The sequence below is a fragment of the Protopterus annectens genome, chromosome 5.part0 (genome assembly GCF_019279795.1).
Source record: "Protopterus annectens isolate FY-2018-M chromosome 5.part0, PAN1.0, whole genome shotgun sequence".
NCBI lineage: Eukaryota > Metazoa > Chordata > Ceratodontiformes > Protopteridae > Protopterus > Protopterus annectens.
Window position 1 is genome coordinate 5,557,918 of NC_056735.1, and position 12,312 is coordinate 5,570,229.

Below are 12,312 nucleotides of genomic sequence, written 5' to 3' on the forward strand. Positions count from 1 at the left end.
CATTCTATCCTATACAACCTCTGTGGTGTATTTGCTTGTGCCTGAAGGTATTGTTTTATTTTTATATGTACATTTTTATATAGCAGTATATATATATTGCCTACCTATTGGGGGCACTTGACATCTGGGGCAAGAAAAACTGAAGAAAATGGCATCGGATGCCTCTTATATACCCCTGGCGCACTGACGTCAGGGAAGAAGCGACAGCAACTGACGCCGGACCAAGACTTTGGAACTCAGGCCGACTATGGGACCGCTTGACAGCAGGATAACCCAAGTGTGATGACTGCAGCAGGGTGAACACTCGAAACATCTACACTTATGGTAGGTGCAAAACTGTACTTTCAATTAGTCTTTGTTCAGTATCATTTGCCCCTTTCGATCTTATAAACTCAATAACCCACTCTATACCCAAGTTGTGTGGGATAGATATGTATAAGTCGCAGACATCTACTGTTAGAAAATTACTATCTGCCATAAACTCCAGTGAGTTGACTTGTTGAAGAAATGTCCAGGAATCTTTACAAATCTGCTGTTCCTTACCCCCATAAATCTTTAGTATAGAGTCTGTAACGTTTGCACATGGGTATGTTGTAGACTGATGTGCATCTACTAAGGCTCTCATGGGGGGGGTCACTGAAGTCTTTCTGTATCTTCGGGACCCCAAACAAAACTGGGAGTCTAGGTAAGGACATAGTTACGTAATTATTTATGTGTACATCAGTTAATGAATCAATAAACATATCATTAATATACATTTTAATTCTATTATAAGCTGTATTTAACTCATTCAAGCTCACTTCTTGGTAGGCTTGTCCTTCAAGGAGTTTCAGCATTTTATCAGTATATTGGGTTGTACCCATTGTAACGAGTCCACCCCCTTTATCCGGCTTCATAATGTGAACTGGAACATTTTTGAAGTGTGTTAAAATCATCTTTTCCTCTATGGACACACTATCTCTGTTCTCAAAGTTGCCTCTGTTACTAAATAAATTTCTAAGTTCTATTTCGCACATGTGGTCGAATAAAGAGATAAGGGGGTGAATTGGTGGATTATATATACTCGCTATTCTTAGGTCTTGCCTATTGCATGTTCTATTCCCCAATAATACTGTCAAGTTCAATTTCCTGATGTACAGCTTAAAATCTAACAATATTTCCACTATGCCACCCCTATTGGGCCCAAAATCCTTACTTTTAGAAAAAACAGAACTAATGTGGCAATTAAGACTTGATGCATGCAGGCCACCAGGTCTGAATGAATTATATTCAATAGCCTGCATACTAAAGTTAAAAAATTGGTCAAGATAACTGGTTAGACGTAGGAGTGCCTAAAGTATAATCACACATCATTTCAGTTTATATATTAGAGCTCATATTAGTGCCACTCAGGGGTAGATCTTAGTTATTATTATTTATTACATATCATATAAATCTTATAAGATAATGGTCTGAATAATAGAGATCCCATTCTTTGCATTTATAAAAGAAAGGTAATTTATAGTAACATGTAATAAGATTAAGTAGTACAGTAGGGACCATAGTTACCTAGATATATATATGAACACATAAAAATACATATTTTCTGAGGTGGATTTAAATAGATGTATAATACAATTGGGTTAACATAAATAGACATTAAGACGATGTTCACACAATTTTTATATAGAGTGTAGGGCTTATATAAGCCCACATAGGGTTAAATTTAAGTGGAACATTGATCATGTGACTTAAGGAATTATATTTAAAGCAACGCAGGAATGGTGCATTAGTATCTGAGGAAGTCTGTTTATTTAACAGACGAAAAGCGTTTTATACTGCACCGGATTTTATTGTTTATTTTGTTGTGGTTTACTGTGGCTGTTGCCGTGTCACTGTGTTTGCTGTTCATTTTATTAAACATTTTAACTACTGGTTGCAACGTTGGAGCTGTTCCTGTGGCTATTTAGTTTGTTTTCAGCACTTCATTTTTGGTTATCCTACAGAAAGGCCTCACTGAAACCAATGACTGGTGTCAGAACCATAGCCTTAAGCTCAATGCCAAAAATGTGTCATCATCCCCTTTGGGAAAACCCAGTTCCCATGAATTACCACATCGATAGTAGTCCACTGAACACAGAAGGCATTATAAGAGATCTGGGAACACAGCTTGACAGCTACCTCTCTTTTGACCACCACCTTGCCACTGTGGTCAGAAAGTCCTTCTATGTGGCACATCTCATTACTAAGGGTTTTGCATCCAGGAAGAAAGAGGTCATTGTCTCCCTCTACTCTTTCCTCATTAGGCCAATCATTGAGTATAATGCCCCATTTGGCATGTACCTCACTAGACACCTGCAACAACTGGAGAGGCTGCAAAAGTACCTCACAAAGAGGATCTTAGGCCTTAAACACGTGTCCTATATGGACAGACAAAAAAATCCAACTATTCTCTGTCTCATATCGCCTACTTAGAGCCGATTTCTGCTTGACTCACAAAGCCATGTCCGACCCAGCTCTGTTAGAAATGCTACATCTAAAGAAATCCCAATCTCTCCACACTACACATTCCAGAGACCTCAACCTCATTACTACAATCAATAGAACGTGCTGGAGGGACAGGTTCATGACCCAGAGACTGCCCGTGCTATGGAATAGACTTCCCATACGTGTTAAACAGAGCACCTCACTGACCCTCTTCAAGAGAAATCTTGATGAGTGGATGGGAAATAGAAAGTTCACCCCAGGGATCACTCCAGTGGCTCTACTCGAAAGAGGCACTGCCAACTAAGGTCAGGTGGCACGATGCCAGGGTAATCCTATGGGCTAGGCTTGTAAAGGCTCCAGGGCCATTAGCCTAGTACACACCTAGGAACCTTGGTTTCTACCTGAATGAGGCAGTCATCTAGATAGGGGTAAATGTGTATGGCTCTCTGCCTGCAGTAAGCAATGACTGCAGCCAAGCACTTTGTAAAGACTCTGGGAGCAGTGGATAAGCCAAAGGGGAGTGCAGATAATTGAAATTATTGGGACCCTGCACTGAACCTTAGGTAACACTGCAGGACTCTCTTATAGGAATATGCAGGTAGGCATCCTTCAGATCTAGGGTCACTAGCCAGGCTTGTGGTAGGAGCATGGGTAGTAGTTTTTGTTTTGAATTTTGGAACCAGAAGGGACAGATTCAGGGTAGAGAGGTCTAAGATAGGGCACCATGTGCCCTCTTTTCTGGGAACCAGAAACAGTCTCGAGTAAAATCCCTTCACATTCTGTTCCTTAGGCACAGGTTCTACAGCACCCTGGGCATAAAGTTTCTGAATCTGGCACATAGCTTCTGCTGTCTGGTTTGCAGGGACATCTGGGCAACCTGACCCCCTTGATTTTTCTTTAAAATAGAACCTGTACCATCTAGTAACAATTTTTAGGACACATAGATCTGAGGCCATGGCCTGCCAGTTTTCTAGGAAGAGGGAAAGTCTTCCTCCTAGCTTGTCTGGAGACCTGGAAGGGCAGAGGGGAGGGAAGGGTGTCATTGTGAGCCTCTGGTGAAGGAAGTGGGCTTAGAACTCCACTGCCTACTTCCTTGTTGGCTGTGTGGCTGTGGCCTAGGGGTTCTGTCTCTGTGTCCCTTTCTCTGTGTTGGCTTACCCTGTAAGGGAAGGTTCTGCTGAACCTGGGAGGTTGTACCTGCAAAAAGTCCTTGACAGTCTGCATGGATTTGGCTTTGTCCTCCATTTTCTTAATGACCCCCTTCAGCCCAACTGCTCTTTATCCAAAGAGGCATCTAAAAGTTTGGATTTTACCTGGTCAGGCAAAGGTTGCTCCCTTAACCAGGTGTGCCTTCTGATAACTGATCCTATGCCTGCAGCCCTGGTAGAGGCTTTTAAGACATCATTACCATAATGTAAGGAGTGCTTTGCTACCTGAGAGCTTGACTGTATGACATCTGTTAATTCTCTGGTAGTGTTACTGTCAGGCAAGGCAGATATTTTTTGTTTAATGAGTTTGAGCACATTCTGCTGGAATTTAATCATATGAAATTGACAGTTTAATGCCCTTACAGCTAAAGTGGCTGAGGTGTAAACCTTTTTACCCATCCTGTCTAGAGTTCTGCTTTCTTTGTCAGTTGGGTTGGGTTTTTTTGAAAAACTTGCTCTAGCTCCCTTAGGGCCCTGAGTAATTATTTCAGGGTCTGCAGTAGGGTTTTTAAATAGGTATTTATGAGAGTCTTGCACCCTGTAGTATCTATATGGTTTTCTGTGTGCTGGAGGGAGAGAATCCAGACAGAGGGCAGATTCTAGAAAAACATCCTCTACTATATCCAGGATAGGGGGAATGGCCAGAGGCTTATGCTGAGGCAGATCTAGAAATTACCTGAGTCTCTTTTTTGACTGGGGGTAGTCCTAGGCCTCCCACTGAAAATGTTCTTTGAGAGAGTTTAGAATTTCCCCAAAGGAAAGGTCCTCAGGAGGAGAGGCAGTCAGGATGGGATCATCAGTGTCAGAATCCTCAAATGCTCCTAAGGACTGGTCTACCATGTCTGACTCCTCTAGATCTGAATACACTGAATCCTGATCTATGAGGTCCTCTGGGGGGGTGTCTCTTTTTCTTTTGGCTGGTGTAGGAGGTGAAGTTGACTACCCCTGATCAAAGTCATCAGGTCCTCTGCCATTCTGAGAAGTTGCTGTGATTGAAGAGCTGGCTTGCTACTAGTAGGTCAGTGGATGGGGCCCTGTGAAGGGATCTTTTTGGGGGTGGATTTTAGCTTGGGCCTAGCTGGGTCAGCAGCCTTGTACAAAGTCAGTTTGACTGGCGGCATTGTTGTCTGTCTAATCCTGAGTTTAGATGTCGGTGGGGGCTCTGCAGAAGATGGTGCCTGCAAAGCAGCTCCGGACCCAACCTCATGAGGAATAAATTACATCTCAGCAGGATGAGGTTGATCTGGTGGCATACCAGACTCTGAAAGGGTCTCAGTAGAGGCCTGCAGTGGATCATCGGCTGTCATCAGGGGCTGCAAAGGTGCCTCACTGAATTCAGCTGTAATCTTGCTTTAAATAAAAGCGGACTGTAGTCCGGCGTTATCAGAGGGCCTAACTTTAGGAGGTCTATCCTTGTCTTTGTCCTTTTTCTTCCTAGGAAAGTCAGTACCTGCCTGTGAAACCAACGCCATTTTGCATTGCTGGAAAGACTGACTAAAATGCCTCGTTACAATATCAGCTCTTCTTTTTATAGTATGAGCATTAAAGAGGGCACAGAACTGACACCTTGGAATGTTGTGGTCTGGGCCTAAACAGGTGGTGCAGAGAGAAAATGGAAGTCTCAGTGTGGGATCTGATTTCCACAACTGAGACAGTTATTAGCTTTCTCTGACATCGGTTTAAGGTAAGAAAATATTTCCCAATGGAGTACTTAGCTTTAGACAGTTGTCTTCATTCTGGCAACGGCTGACCGATGCACTTGCAAAACTGCTTCTGCTTCAGGCTCCACGGCAAGAAAGAGTGATGCAATGGCATCGGCTGCCTCCCTTTATAGCCCTGATGACCTGAAGTCAGCCACACTCACAGAACAGCTGACGCAGGAGGGAAGCCTTTACTCTTGTACTCAGCCTGGCCGAGGGCTACCCAGCAGAGATAACCCATAAGTGATGACTGCAACAGTGAAACACAGAGAACATCTGCTATAACAAGGCTTAAGAAAAGTCTGGGAGAAATCATCTGTTTTCAACCGGCAACATTACTTGTAGTTGGGAACTGGAATTTGATTTGCAGTAGTAAGGTTGTGTCTGTGGGGGCAGAAGGGAAAATATAACGGGTGTATTTTTGAAGAAATGTATGAAAATATTGGCAAGGAAGATGTGGACTCAGTAGTAAGAGTTCAGAGTGAATTTATATATTATTCCGCAAGATACAAAAACTGGGCTAGGCTAGACACTACTTACATTTTCTAGGAGCGTGTGCATTTAATTGAAAGTTTTGATAAGCATTCACTAATTATTTCATATAATGCACCAATAATAAATAAAATAAAAATGCAGGGTAATGAAAAAAATGAGACACTGGGTGCTTCCCACCTATCTGTTGAAAATAGAGGAATTAAAGGAATGTGTGGTGAAAATTATTGGGAGTTACTACAGAAGAAAGAAATTTCTTCTGAAAATATAGATAGGGAGTGGGATAAAGTTAAGGTGGACTTTAAAAATAAGGTGGAAATAAAAGAAAGAGAGTTAGGGTTAAGAATTAATAAGAATTATGTAGAGGGAGACTTCCAAGATGGCTGCACATGAATAACAGCTTAATTTCAACTCTCCCAGCATGAAAACATAAACTCAGAAAAGAGAGCGAGTAAACTAATTTTTCAGTAAATTTCAGTATCTGGCTAGTAAGTGCACAGTCTGGATGCCAGCAAAAATGAAAAAAAAATCAGCCACAAAAGGTGAAGAAAACTCACCAACTGGGAAGAACTCTGCAACTGTTCAGCAGAAAGCAGTGTAAGTTCCAGCTTTGGTACAATACATGACTTACAGTAACATTGAGGAAAAAATAAGTTCAATGTACAAAGAGCTGATTGAAATAAATGAAACATTGATGGAGAATATCAACTCAAATAAAAGACACGAAAAAATGGAAGAACAGATATTCAGAAGATGTGATAAAAATTGCAAAAATCAGAGGTCGAAATGAAGAAAAGGCTGGCTGAATATGAGACTCCTCAAGAAGAGATGTTTCAAAAAATATAGAATTAAAGGACAGAACACTCAGGGAAAACCTGAGATTTTCTGCTCTGCCAGAGAAGCTGGAAGGAACAGACCGTATTAATTTTATAAAACCATAAATAAGCAACTGGACTGGTATTCCACAGCAGGAGTTGTTAATTGAAAGGGCACATTGTGTGTATGCTCCAAACCTGGCCATGAAAAAGCAGCCTAGACCTTTAGTACTAAAGATGCAATCCTACCAGCAGAAGGAGTTGATTCTGACAAAACTGTGGCAGAAGAACAAAGTACTAAAAGTGGGAGACAGTAGAATATAGAAAATGATTACTCATTTTATACCAGGCAGAGGAAGAGTAAATGTATTCCACTAATCAGGGAATGTTGAGAAGCAGGCATGATATTCAAACTGCTGTATGCAGCTATCTTCAGAATATTCTTACCTGGAGGGACAAAATTATTTTTTGAAGCAGAACACAGATAAAACAACTGGAACTGAGATCTTCAGTAAAGGGTAGGAGCAAACTACACATGAAAAAAATGGGAATGGTGGGAACAGTACATATAAGGAAGAATGAGACCTAAAAGGCAGGAGGACTTAAATGAGCTATGTTATGTTTGAGTCAGAAAGATTGGGTAGATTATAAATGATGCATAATGTTTGTAGTAGAGTGAGTCAGTATGGTTTGTGATGTAAAATGCTTATGACTAGGATTATGTCAGTGTGGTTTGTTTTCATCTATATCAATGTATGATTGCCTATGTAGTAAGTGATGGTTTAATGAAGATGTTTCTTGTTTAAAAACTGGAATTGAATAATTTATATAATATTGCTTAGGTTATATGATATGTCATAGTATACATGAAGTATAATGTTTATGTTAATATAGTTTGATTACTTTTATATGAATGTAGGTTTACCCATGTCACAAGTGATATCTCAGTAAAGGTGTTTGAAAAACAAAACATATTTTGTGATATTTTCAAAAACAGAGCTACCCCCAGAATATGTTGGTCGATTTGTATTGGAACATCGGAATTCTTGCTCTGGTCCCATTATTAGACAGTCTAAATATATGAAGGGTACAAAGAATATCAATGAGCAAAATGTCAGTTTGAGTCCAAGTGACCACTCGCAGGCACTAATTTTACCATACAGTAAAGACATTAACTCTTTAAAGAATGTTATAAGTAGTCATTGGTGCACTTTCTTTGGAAATCTTGGGTTAACCAATAGACTGGGGGAGCAGCCCAGATTTGTTTTTTAAGAACAAAAATTTCAAAACATTATTTGAATCCAGTGGAAGCTGTAGAAGTAAATTTACCAAAAATTGGTGGATGAAATGGTGTGGAGCATGCAGTGTATATGTTCATTCTAGAAGCCAGTAGTTTCCCAATACATGGTTTTCCAAGCTTGATTACAGTCAAAGGTAGATTTGATTGTAACATAAAAGAAGTGTATTATTGCCTTCTGTTCATCTTGCCCAGCATTTTATGTTCTGAAGACTGTAGGACCTTTAAAGACAAGAGTTTACCAGCATGTATATGCAGTCAGTAAGGCACATCAATTCAATGCCCTTTATAAACATTTGCTGCAGTGTGGTGATTTCAAAAAGTTTTCTTTCACTATTTTGGAGAAAGAAGAACACCCTGAAAGAGGTGGTGACTGAGAAACATTTGTTGAAGAGAGAGAACTCCACTGGCAAATTTTACTGAATCCCACTCCCCCCACCCCATCAGTGATTTAGTATCTGTTAAGCCCATTTTTTAAAGCAAATCTAAATAGCTGTCATAATATTGCAAGGTCAATAATATTTACAATTTTTAATACCTATACATGAACATTTTATGACAGAATACTTTTTTTATGACATCCACCAACCTTTTCTTATTATTTTTTATGAAAGCTTTTAAACAACTTATTACAGTTAAATTATTTGAAGAAACATTTATTGACATATACTTATTTTATGCAACATATTTCATACAAGTATATTTTATGCAAGTATTTTTTAAGTGTGTGTTCCTTTAAATGCTTTTGGTCTAGGCATAGTGCATCTTTCTGAGGTTTTAAAAATGAAGGAAATTACTTTTTCACAGTTTCTGATGAAGTTCCTCTGTTTTGGAATGAAAGTGCTAAAGTTGTGGTGAATAAACATTTGGCTGGGGATATTGGTGTGGCATTTTTATGATTTGGACATCTGTTGATTGATGCCAAGTCTGGTACTTACATCATAAAATGTCCTGCAGCCATTACAACAATGGCCACCTATATACCTCTCCTCTTTGTTAAGGCCTGCCTTTGAAAGCTCTTTATGTTCCCTTGGAGACTTCATTAAAAAATCTTTTTAGGTAATAATAGTGTATTCAGCTATAAAACACACATGATGCAGCAAATCTAACCTCCAACCTTCCAATACAGCACAACTCTGAATTTTACCTCACGCATTTAGCTGCTTAAAAGTGTGGCATTGTAGGCACAGACTCTTACAAATTAAAAGAAATAGATACTTTTTTGGTGAACTATAGAGGATTATTTTTCTCTTTTAATGACAATTCAACAAAAATATATTTTGGCCATGACTATACTCAGCATTCTGAGGAGACAATCATTGTACAAAAAAAAAAAAAAAAACAGATGTGAAGCCATACAAACATAGTCAATATCAAAAAATAGCAAAACCAACTAACAGAGTCAGACTAATGATACAAAAGAGATAAAAACAAAAATTATTTTAGTACTTCCACAAAGCTTTCAGGATAAACCCTTCTTAAGTGTGATAAAAGCATTGAAACTCAGCATTCATTATAATATAACATGAAAGACACAGCCAACTAATCCCATTTATAAATTAATTATGAAATAATAATGACTGCAATTTTATGCAAACACCATCTTAGAGATATACAAATATATTCCAATTCATAAGCATGGTTTCAGATTTAAAAAAATCTACATGCTTATAAAATTATGTACACACCATAAATATATTAAAAATCTAAAACCATTTTATTATACATACATCATTATTGCACACTCATCTGTCTGTTCACTGTAGCACACTGCAACCAAATTAAAGCAATATAGTGCAAAATGTTAGGTTGTGGCAGTAAAGGCACATGAACTTAATCCTCCAAGGTCTGCTTTTCAAAGGCTATATCTTATAAAACTCTGATATGTTCAGTTATAAGAAATGCCAAAGACTGACCTTTCAGTACAACACCTGTCTTGAGTTTGAACTCACATCTTTAGCCAACTGAAAACATACTACTTCAGCATGTTGCAACTGAATAAATATATATATATGTATATATATTTTTTCTGGTGATATATACATGAGTTTTGCATTTGATGCATTGTTATCTCAATAAAGACAGAGTTTAGAACCTAGACTATTACTGCACAAAACTTACTGAACACAAGTTCACCACAGCACCCTCAAACTAAACAAAATATAATACTAAATATCAGACTTTGGCAGTGAAGGCAAATGATCTAAAGGTAGTGGAGCCTGTCTTTGAAAGGTTACATCTACATCTGCCTGTAAGATTTCATTAAATGACTTTATGAAAACAACAGCACAGAACTCAGATGTAATTTAAATTTAACCCCAAAGCTTTAGCTGTTTGAATGCATGTCATTGTAGCCACAGTATATTACAACTGAAAGTATACATATCTGTCTTGCGAAATATAGAGAATCCTTCCTTCTCTTGTATTGGCAACTCAACAGCAAAGCATTTGGGACATTTATTGTTGTCAGCATACTGAACAGAACTTCACCACAGCACCCAAAGTGAAAACTGAATATACTGCAAACTGACAGACTGTGGTGGTAAAGCATGTCAACTAAAGCTGTGTCCTGTCTTTCAAAGGCTGTCTCTCCAATTCCTTTGAAATTTCATTGCATAACATTCATGTAACAACTCAATGTTCAGCTATAAAAACACACATAAGACTGCAACTCTAACTTAAGGTCTTCTTGTACAGTGCATCACTGAATTTGAAAACTTAAAACTATGTGAAAGCATAATATTGTAGCCACAGCATGTTCCAAATGAAACAATATACATTTTTGGGGAAGTATAGAGGATTTTTATTTCTAATGTATTCACAATAAGGAGTATTTTAGGTCATTATTGTGTGCAGTTTACTGAGTACAGTTTCACCACAGCATCTAAAATGAAAACTGATTATAGTACAAAATATCAAACTTTGGCAGGACCTGTCTTTGAGAGACCGCATCTCTTTCTCCCTTTGAGATTTCAGTACAAAACATTTAGGTATTACCAACATAGTATTCAGCTAGGATGCATACCTAAGATTGCAATTTTAACCCTCTGAATTTAACCCCACAGCTTTAGCCACATATGTTACAACTGAAAAAATATATTTATATTATTCTGGAGAAATATAGGAAATATTTGCTTCTAATGTACTGAAAAAAATCAATAAAGAAGTATTTTAGGGCATTATTTGTAGCATACTAAGCAGGAGATCACCACAGCACCAAAATTAAAACTAAGCATAATGCAAAGTATCAGACTGGCAGTAGAAGCACATGAACTAGTCATTGAGGCCTGTACTTGAAAGGCTATATTTCTGTTCCCATTTGATATTGCAATATAAAACTTTCCAGTTACAACAGCTGGGTATTTAGCTACAAAATACACACAAGAATACAATTCTAACAACAGACCTTCCAGTGCAGCATGCTCCACAGCTTAACCACCTGAATGCATTTTCTAGTGAAAATATAGGACTGTTTACTTCTGACATAATAAGAATCAAATACACATATTCCAGACATTAGTTCTCTCAAGCTTTTGTGCAGAGGTCAGATAGCCCACAGATAAAAAACTAAGCATAGTGCCAGATTGTACCAACAAAAGTCCTCATGCTGGATTAACTATCTGTATATAAGATACATCTGTTCTCTGAAGGGAATTCACAAAAAGTCTAATTAGATGCTTGGATACAAAATACATACTGCCCATGTGGAATTCACCCCCATCTGAGAGGATACACTACCTCTCGATATGGAAAAAAAATCACATTTCACCTTATAATTCTTTGACAGATACTGGCCAAGAAACCATATCAATAATCACGCAGAAGTGATCCTGTGATTGCTTTTTCCGTTCACGTGTTACCTACTCCACAAAAAATGATACCAGCATTTTGTATACATCTAATGTCTGTTTGAGAAGAAATTGGAAAATATAATGGCCATAAAACAATATTTAAGTTGCTGCTGTTAAACACATACACTGACTCCAGAAACCCATATCATTTGTATTTAACATTGATCATGTAATGACCCATATGCTTTCATGTGCAGCATGTCTCCTCACCCATTGACCTCCAAAACAAATATCCACCTTGTGCATGCACATCTGATGTTTGATTGTGAGGAATGCAAAGAAAGACTGAGCATGGTAGTTTATTTCAACTTTTTGCTTTGACATGTATACACGCCCCTCCCCACAAACTATCATATCAATGACTGTGTTAAATGACTCAAGAAATGTCCTTAACTTTAATACACAACATACTCTCCACATACACACAGATAGCCACTTGTGACAATCTCCTCCCATGTATAATTGCCAAAAGTTGTTAGATAA